General features: G+C 35.5%; 2 protein-coding genes across 2 annotated transcripts in view; both read right to left on the bottom strand.

Annotated features, from left to right (window-relative positions):
- LOC107696767 (solute carrier organic anion transporter family member 2A1-like) overlaps nucleotides 1-9,738 on the bottom strand; it is a 47,690-nt gene that overhangs the window by 6,214 nt on the left and 31,738 nt on the right. The window lies entirely within an intron of this gene.
- LOC107696768 (ras-related protein Rab-6B-like) overlaps nucleotides 1-9,738 on the bottom strand; it is an 82,000-nt gene that overhangs the window by 66,271 nt on the left and 5,991 nt on the right. The window lies entirely within an intron of this gene.

Raw genomic sequence — 9,738 nt, 5'->3', positions numbered from 1 at the left:
CAGACAACAATAAATATGACTGACACACACAGAGCGCTTCGCTGAATGACAGAAAGCTGACGCTGGCTCCGCCGCACATGCTTTTATAGCTTCCTGGTCATGACGTCTTCCGCCGTGACGTCCCGTTCAGCTATTGGACTGATTTCACATGTGATTCAGAACGTGGGTCGCAGAAGGCGTTCCCCTAGCGTTTTCGACGCAGCTCGAGTTCCTGAAGAGGAACACACACACACACACACACACAAAAAACTGCTTGCTCCTCTAAGGGAAACCCTGCACTGAATGCATTATCATGAATAAAAAGGAATGAAAATGAAGGCTGAGGGAGACTGTGGATGCTGCTTTGATATTCAGCTTCATGTTGAGAAATAATAAAAAAAATTCTATTCAGTTGTCTCTAGTTCCTTGCTAACAGTCCCAGTTGGTTTTAGAGTGTGTTAATTACCCATAGAGCCAATCTGAGCCATCGAGGCAGTTTAGCACAGCTGTGACTCAATCTCATACACACACACACACCTTTCTGAGGCTCATCTGATAGTGAGTGCAGACACAGAATGGGGCGATGAATGGAGGATGTGTTCCCATTTCTTAAATCTCCTGAAATTAGGATTTTTACAGCAGTTTAAAAATATTCCCAGAGAAATGTTATATTGGTCTTTCAAAGCTTCGGTTTCTATTTAAGTATTAACTTTGTCTCGGATGTCTTTCCTAAAAATAAAAATAGACACAACTAAGACAAATGTTGACATACAGTAAAACAACAAAAATATGACATTAATAAATATTGCACAGCTTTGATATTTTGATTGTGAAAGAATGCAATGAGTTGAATTTATATGATGAGATATATAAAAAAAAATGCATAAATGCCCATTATGTTTCCATTTAATATATCATAATTCACAATTAATTATTAAAAATACACTATACTATAGTTTAAATGTTTGTGGTTGGTAAGATATAATGTTTTTTTTATGCTGACCAAGACTGCATTCATTTGATTAAAATCCAGTAAAATAGAAATATTGTTATTGTTACCATTGTAATATAATTACAGTTTAAAATGACTTCCTGTGATTCAGCAGCAATTCCTCCAATCTTTGCCACATTATCCTATGGAATTTTACAATATCCTCCAGATTCAGTGCTCAATTATTAAAAATTCTTATTATTACCGATGCTGAAAACAGTTTTTGCCGCTTAATATTTTTGTAGAAACCGTGACACGTTTTTTCCTTCTGCATTTTTTTTTTAAAGAACAGCATTTGTTTGTGATATAATTTGTTTTTGCAACAATGTAAAAGTCTTTACTGTTACTTTTGATCAATTTATTGCATCCTTGGTGAAAAAAAAAAATGTATTTCTTTGAACAATATCTTACTGGCTTCAAACTTTTTAACATTTGGTTTTTAAGTTAAATAAATTAACCACGACCATTCCTTTAAAAACATCCCATTTCCATGTTTTTTTCTTTTGGATCACATAAAATCATAATATATTAATCAACCACTATTTTCAACTTAAATTCATCTGATTTCTAGTCTCTCAACAAGTCTCTTATTTCTGAGGTGCAAAGGAAATAGTAGTCAGTTGGACTACTGAACAGCAGCACTGCACCTCCTTGTGCCTGGAGTGAGGAAAAGAGAGTTCATCAAACTGTCTGGAGTGTCAGAGAAAGAAAACAAAGGAGGTGAGCGCAGGGCAGGTCCTGCTGACTTACTGATGGAGGGCTGATCTAGAGAAGCCAGATGAACGAGAAACTAAACATCAGCAGCCTGCTGGATTCACTGGAGTGAGACAGAGCTCCACGCTTTTCCTCAACAATGACAGCAGCTCTGGGATACTGCTCAGCCATCTGAATAGTCCTCATTTTGACAAAGCCTGTCCAAAAGCTTGACTGTAATGGCTACAATTCTGTCCATTTTGTAGAAAAAGCAAAAAATGTGCATAGCTATTAACCAGTTTGTTTTATTTGCAAATAACAAAAAATTACTGTTGCTTTATCACTTTGCCTCTTTACAAAAATGCCTCCAAAAATATCCCAAGAGAGAACATCCTTTTAAAATGTATTTGATGTTAGCTTTAAAAGCTTTAAAACTGCATTGAAGTTGTGCTGAACTTACACACACACACACACACACACACACACACATTTTCAAATGGCTACAATTCTGTCCATTTTGTAGAAAAAGCAAAAAATGTGCATAGCTATTAACCAGTTTGTTTTATTTGCAAATAACAAAAAATTACTGTTGCTTTATCACTTTGCCTCTTTACAAAAATGCCTCCAAAAATATCCCAAGAGAGAACATCCTTTTAAAATGTATTTGATGTTAGCTTTAAAAGCTTTAAAACTGCATTGAAGTTGTGCTGAACTTACACACACACACACACACACACACACACACACACAACCTTTTTACAAAATTACACTTAAACATACAAATTTTTCTGTATTTAAACAGATTTTGTATTTTCCAACCGAGGTATGTCCCTCTCTGTTGCAAAAATCTGAGGAAAAAAAAGAATTGTTAGGTTTGGTGGGGGGTGATTGTATGAAAATGAAAATCACAAAATGGTCTTAAACAATTACTAAACAAAATGTTTTATGTTTTTTTTATTATTTCAATACTTCTGTCATCACTGCATGAGCTTACGGCACCATCTACCACCTGTACATGTTTCAGAGTGAAGCACGGCACTGTGTTGTGCATTTCAATACGCAACATACATTCACCATCTTCCCAAATTTGTAATAAAAACTGTTTATAAATCTGTTGTCAAAAAAGAAAAGCTTTAAGGTGTCCCTACAGATTACCACCAAAATAAAAGTGCTATGGTTTAACATTTGAAATCAAAGAAAAGCAAAGCAAACAACAGACATTATTATTATTATTATTATTATTAAATACTCATCATTTTGGCTTGGCTCACACAATCCTGCACAGGAGCATAATAAACCTGGAGCTCTTAACTAAAATTAATTAAAATTCACAAACAAAATGAGTTTGAGATTAAACAATAATTGGCAGACCACCTGCAGTTACCACCACGAACCCCCTTTAAAAGATCTTTGATCAGAAAAATTCTTCTAATCTTGGACCATCAAGGAAACACTCCAGGTTCATGAAATCCACTAACCATGAAAAAGAGAGATTAAACCATCACATTCACTGATTTGCAAACAGGCATATGGCGGCTCATTTTAATTATGTTTCATAAATTCCCTCGCCTCTTCCTTTATTCCACATTCCAGCAATTACATTATGCAGAGAGAGATTTATGAGCCCCAGCACACTACAATATCTAGCTTTCCAGCAAAGTTTTTAATAAATGCTAGCGTATCAGTCTTAAACGATGAACCCTCACTGTGTTAAATCAACAGAGTTTATTCCAGCACTTATTGCTGACTTTATCGAAATGTAATAATATGAGATTTCATCATTAATGTTTTTTTACATCCATATTCTGATAAAAAATTAAAACCTAAGATGTTCCATAAAAACACAGTAAAGTCATATAAAAGTCAACAGTGCCTTCAGATTTTGATGGTATGCACAAGGCCTTATCAGAGTTGTATAACGCCACCAATGTCTCCAGACGGCAGCACCAACACTGTGGCATAAGAGTACAAAAGAGAGGTACAGCTTGCTATCAATTACCGGGCATTACTTGGCAGCTGAGTCAATCAATAGCAGATCAAAGCTGCCAGGGATCTGCTTCCTCCAATCCATCAGACAGCAACACAATGGCAGGATTGAGCAATGAGATGTGAAATGAAGAAGACAGTTATCTCCAGATCCAGTTGATGTGAATCCTGGCCTTCTAGCAGTTTTTAACTTCCCATAGCACTTAAAAAAACCACATGCACACGTGCATTCCCTCCGCTTTCACAAACCGAGAGCACTTTCACAATGCAGGTGTATTGATAAAACATTTAAAGTCCTTACATTGGAGCTTCTTTGTACGGTATGGGACAGCTCTTTTAACTTGGTGTCTCGCCAACCTGGCCTTCCAAGTTCAGTTTCTACTGCAGAATGAAATGTCAGAGCTCTATTCACGATAAAATGAGCCTGACTTGGCATACAGCACCAAATGTATTTGCACCGCCAGGATAATTCAGTGTTGAAAAAATGATATACAAACAACAAAAGACTCGAAAAGAATAACAAACAGATGCCCGAGGATTTGCAGGTCCAACCCTCTGTTCTCCTCCCTAGCATACAAATTCTCAACATTCTGTGCCCTTGCAGTCATTTAAATTTGAAGAAGCAGGTTGGTGAATTATTGCCGGCAATGAGCTGGGAGTTTTTCTTGTTCAGGGTAACAGTCCAGCAGCACAGTGCTGCTTTATCAGCACAACTCAAGCAGTGTCTCTAGGGCACCTGATAGGACTTACAGACTGACCCCATAATGTATCACTGAGTTTGGGGGGAGTTTGTCACATGGCTTGAATGGAAGCCCCGACTGCATTGCTCCAGGCCTAAAAACTTCTGACTTCACTGCACCACAACTGAAGTGAATGCAAACGAAGGGAAAAGAAAGTCCAAAGCATTCTGAGCAAATAACAAGCCTCTGCGTTAATAATGAATTTGACTTTCAATGACAAACAGAGTTTAATCTATGGTAGGTAGGTACGTAGGTAGGCAGGTAGGAACATATCCATCCATCCATCAATGAAGATCAAAAGAACATCATTAATTCTTTTTGTAATATTATAGATTTATTGTTACTTTGATCAACTGAATACATCCTTGCTGAATAAAAGCATTAATTTCTTTCAAATAAAAACAAAAAAATAAATCTTATTGAATCCATACTTTTGAACTGCCATGATATGATATGATATGATATGATATATGATATATGATATGATATATAAATCCAGTCTTGGATAAATGAAAAAACTGAATTCATATATGTGCATTTCACCTAGCAGTACAAACTTGACAGCTGTAGTAAATATAAATATCTTGTGCAAATAAACCGTTACCATAACAAAAAAAAATTATGCATTTATATAAACCATCTTATATAAACCAACACTATATATTTCAGGTACTGGAAATAACAAACCCCAAATCAGTCTCGTTACCACTCCCTATTACTAAGGCATGATATTTAATCAATATTTGACCAATAAACAGCTTTATGAATTATATGTGGAATATAAATGCTAAAACAACAACACACACACACACACAAGGTTTGTTCATGCACATGAAGGTCAATTTACATTTTTGTCTTCCACATTTAAATTAAGTACAGCGCCAAATATCAACTAAAAATGTATGACTGATCCACTTAGGAAACAATAGGTAGCTACACCATCCACCCTTTCTCACCCATAACATTTACCTCAAAATTTAGAGCCTCAGGATACCTCCACAGAAAGCCTCACCCTGGTTATGCATTTCCTGACCTCCATCTCAGAATCAATACACTGCTCCAAAATGGGCTTGGTCAGCAACTGGCTTTAAAGGAACCGTTCAACCAAAACATTTTGCCATCATTTATTCACAGTCATGTCTTACCACATCTGTATGACCGTTTTTTCTTCAGAAGATTTGATATACAACACACTAGCTGCACGGGAGATATGGTGCTTTAACGTCATTTCTGAAGCTCAAAAGCATCTGTCCACATTTACTTTCATTGTATAGAGAACACAGTAGCACCTCAGACTTAATGTGGACATGACCACACCACACACATCAAATGCAGCGCATTCAAAACTTCTTACTAAACTCATTATTATTCATTATTCATGGTACTGAAGTAAGAAACCAACTAAATTGGGCATATTTGCCATCTGCAAAATTAACAAGTGCCAGAACTTAGATTCACCTGCCAATGAGACAAGAAAGGCTAATGCACTGCCATTCTCTCCTTGCGATGTAGTGTTGCAGGAGAATCTCCAGAAGTGCACTTAGTTCAACCAGGCAAGTGTAAATTCCCTAAATCCATTTAATCTCAGATAAGGTCGACTAACAGGTGTGTATAAACATCTTTCTGTGGAATACTGGGAAGAGGAAGTTGCTAATGGCCTTTTTTTCATCCAGCAACATCAATCCTGCACATTGGAAGAACCCCACCACCTTTCCAAGTAAGATAACTCATCAAGATCCTATAAATAAAACCAGTAATCATAAATTTATAGAGCTCCTCGCCCCTACTTAGTGATCGCCTGTTCTTTGAAATATAAATGACTGTTTTTGCTGTGAGCACTGAAGGGAGAAGCAAAGAAATGTGTTTGAGGTCAAGCTGACCTTATCAAGGATAAAAACATGAGGAAGTACAGTGCGGTGAAATAGATTTTGATGCATTCCATTTAAGATTATTTTTTAAGAGGCGAAAAGAAAAAGGCCTTTTGTTTTCATCTCTTTTTCTGTGCTACATGTACGACTCGTTGTTATTGTGCTGTACGAAATATTTTCAGTATTGATGAAAAAAATAAAATGTTCAAATCTGTTCAAATAACTCAAAAACAAAAAGGTGCATGTTGTGGAAGCAAAGTCACTTTAATGCAATTCAGTTCACTCTGTGGCCAATACCCCAAACAGCTATGGTCTATAGAAATCTAAAGATTATGCCTTTATTTTATTTCTAATCAGCAATAAAATAAATTCTCTATCAGAAATTCTGTAACAGAAAAGGGGGGAATTTCATATTTCCATTTTTAGACCACCTTATATAGTTTCTGGTGGTATATTGCCATTTCCACAACTATAAAAAAAACAAAAATTTCCGCTGGAATGTTTTCACAAAGGTCTGACACAATAAAATTATGTAAACCACGCAGTTTCAGTGGGGAAGGATGACTGGAGCAGTGCTGCTCATTGATTGGATACCACGAAATGAACACACACCTGCTGTAATGAAAGTTTATAATGCGTTATCAGATTCAGCTGAATACAAGTGTCTCACAGGCACCTAATGAAAGCTATATTGATCCTAGACAGACATAAAAAGTGAGGAAGACTTTTGGAGGCCATTTTGCTCAAATGATACAGAGTATAAAATAACAAAATGAGCCAGGGTGGGGAGGCAGTAGAGATAAAATATTCAAGGGAAAGTAAGAGAAAAAAAAGACAGAGGAAACAATGAGCAACAGAAAGTGAGCAGATGAGACAAAGAAAAACTTGCTTGTGAAGCTCATTAGGATTCAAGAGGGCATATGAACATTAAAGAGAGTGCTGTGAGAGAGAGAAAGGCTTGCAGGGGTGGTACTGGTAAAGCTAACCCATCACCAAGGGGTGATTTATAATTAGAGAGCTTTCCATTTGTGCATAGGGCTGAGGAGAAGAAAAAGATCTAAAGATATGATGGAAATGAAACTAAAAAGGTTCAAAGATCAGTGGGAATATGGAAGGTTGTAAGTGATCGTTTGGAAAAGCTTGCTTCTCTGCATGCATGCTGGTCCTGACACACTGCATACAGTGTTTGATCACAGTCCTGCATGTGCTACTCTTGGAAAAGAAAATCAAAGCTAATTTGTAATTTTTAAAGGTTTTTAATAAATATTATATTTTGGAATTAAATATTATCGTCACAATTTACAATTAAAAATTTTTATGTATTTAAATTATTCAGCATGAGTTGAGAATGTTCCAACAATCATCTTGTTCTTCAACAAAAACAAAAAATCCTGACCTTTAATACAAATGAGTTCAAATGGACAAGTGAAGTAATGCAACATATTGCAAAATAAATAAAAAAAAACTTTGTTTTGTTCCAAAATTCTAAAAATTATTTAAGGTTTCATTAAATAAATAAATAAATAAATCCATCCATTTTTCAGATTATTGGATCCACTGTACACTACCCTTCAAAAGTTTGGTGTGAATACGTTTTTTTAATGTTTTTAAGTCTCTTGCCAAGGTTGCATTTATTTGATCAAAAATGCGAATATTGTGAAATATTATTACAATTCAAAATAACTAGTTTCTCTTTTAATAGATGTTAAAACTTAATTTATTCCTATGATGGCAAAGCTGAATTTTCAGCAGCCATTACTTCAGTCTTCAGTGTCACATGATACTTCAGAAATTATACTAATATAATTTGGTGCTCAAGAAACATTTCTGATTACTATCAATGTTGAAAACCATGCTACATTTTTTCCCAGGATTTTTTGATGAATAGTAAGTTCAAAAGAAGAGCATTTATTTGAAAGAGAAATCTTTTGTAACATTATACATGTCTTTACTGTTTCTTTTGATCACTTTCATGAATCTTGAATACTTATTTATTAATAATATTAGATAAATATTACATCATTAATTCAAGTATTTCTTTCAAAAGAAAGAAAGAAAACTAATATGACTATAAAGAAGAATTAATCAGATGAGCGCAAACATAATCCATTCAAAAGATGTCCTTTAAAATCTTGAGTCAAACACATTTCATAGTCTTTCAGATTGCCTTGACATTTATTTACACATGAATGTGGCAACTCTGGCACTGCTGAGTGCAAAAAGGGAAGTTTTAAACTGTTATATCATGCAAATAAAACCTGAGGCAAATGCACTTGTCAATTTAGGAGATAAACAGTGGCTGTACTATAAACCCTCTGAACCAGAAGTTAGACGTTATACATACACCTTACAAATAAGTTTATTAGTCTTAAACAAACACATCTGAAAAAAGAAGCTGATTTTGTTAATATGATGCCTTCATCACATCTGTGTAAAATCAAGTGACAAGGAAATTCAGGAAGGTTAGGTTTAACTCTGTGCGATTATCTTAAAAATCTCGAGCAAACGTCAGAGTGAATCAATAGACAGAATAAATCAGACTTCTTGTGGTACGCGCTAACCCTGACCTGCTGTGTGAGTGTACAGCAATACTGGTTTCATATTCTCAGAACACTGTTGCCTGGAGACATGCTGATTTACGCATTTGTTCGCTCTCTGAGGGTGTCTATGAGCCGATCCAAGCCTGTGCTACTGGCTCAATGAGTCAGCAAAGTTATGTGGGCTACATTTTAGCATCATTCACAGTGGTCTGTACTATAATAATCAACTCAAGCCCCTCAACTTCATTTAGTGTTGACTAATCCAAACTAATTAGAGGTCAAATAAACAGCAGATATTTTGGATGGATGGATGTGGGACATCAAACTGCAGGCTGCCTACTGGTTAGGCAACTATGAGTAAATGTGAGTAATCAGTGTGAGACACTCTCATGATAATAGCTGTTTCGTTATTCTGAGACAGGAAGTTGGCACTTGGCAGAAGAACGCTTCCTCGATGTGCACAGACTTCACAGACCACAGAATTACAAAATCGGGACTCGCCGGCTTAATTCAGTACCCGAAGGGTATTTAGCTAAATATGTTAATTTCCCAATGTCCACACCGGAAATACAGAGGATGGTCAGTAAATTAGTAGAAAATAAACAGAGATTCATTCTGCAGAGAGTTATTCAATAATTTAAGCTTTATAAATATTAGCTCCTCCCTCTGTTATTGTCTATATGTGGCAAGTAGACCAAACTTTTGGGGTTAGTACAATCAAAAGACACCGTTAAGACTTGGATATATATATATATATATATATATATATATATATATAGGCTATAGACAGACGGATGGACGGACGTACGGACGGACGGATGGATGGAGAGATTATTATTATTTATATTATTAAACAATATTACTGTTTTTACTTCTTTTTTTTTTGGCGAGCCTTGGTGACAATATAAGAGACTTCTTTCAAAAAACATTAAAACAGTCTT

The sequence above is a fragment of the Sinocyclocheilus anshuiensis genome, unplaced genomic scaffold, assembly GCF_001515605.1.
Source record: "Sinocyclocheilus anshuiensis isolate Anshui unplaced genomic scaffold, SAMN03320099.WGS_v1.1 scaffold999, whole genome shotgun sequence".
NCBI classification, from domain to species: domain Eukaryota; kingdom Metazoa; phylum Chordata; class Actinopteri; order Cypriniformes; family Cyprinidae; genus Sinocyclocheilus; species Sinocyclocheilus anshuiensis.
The sequence above is the reverse complement of the archived record's forward strand: the minus strand, read 5'-3'. Positions and strand labels throughout refer to the sequence as shown.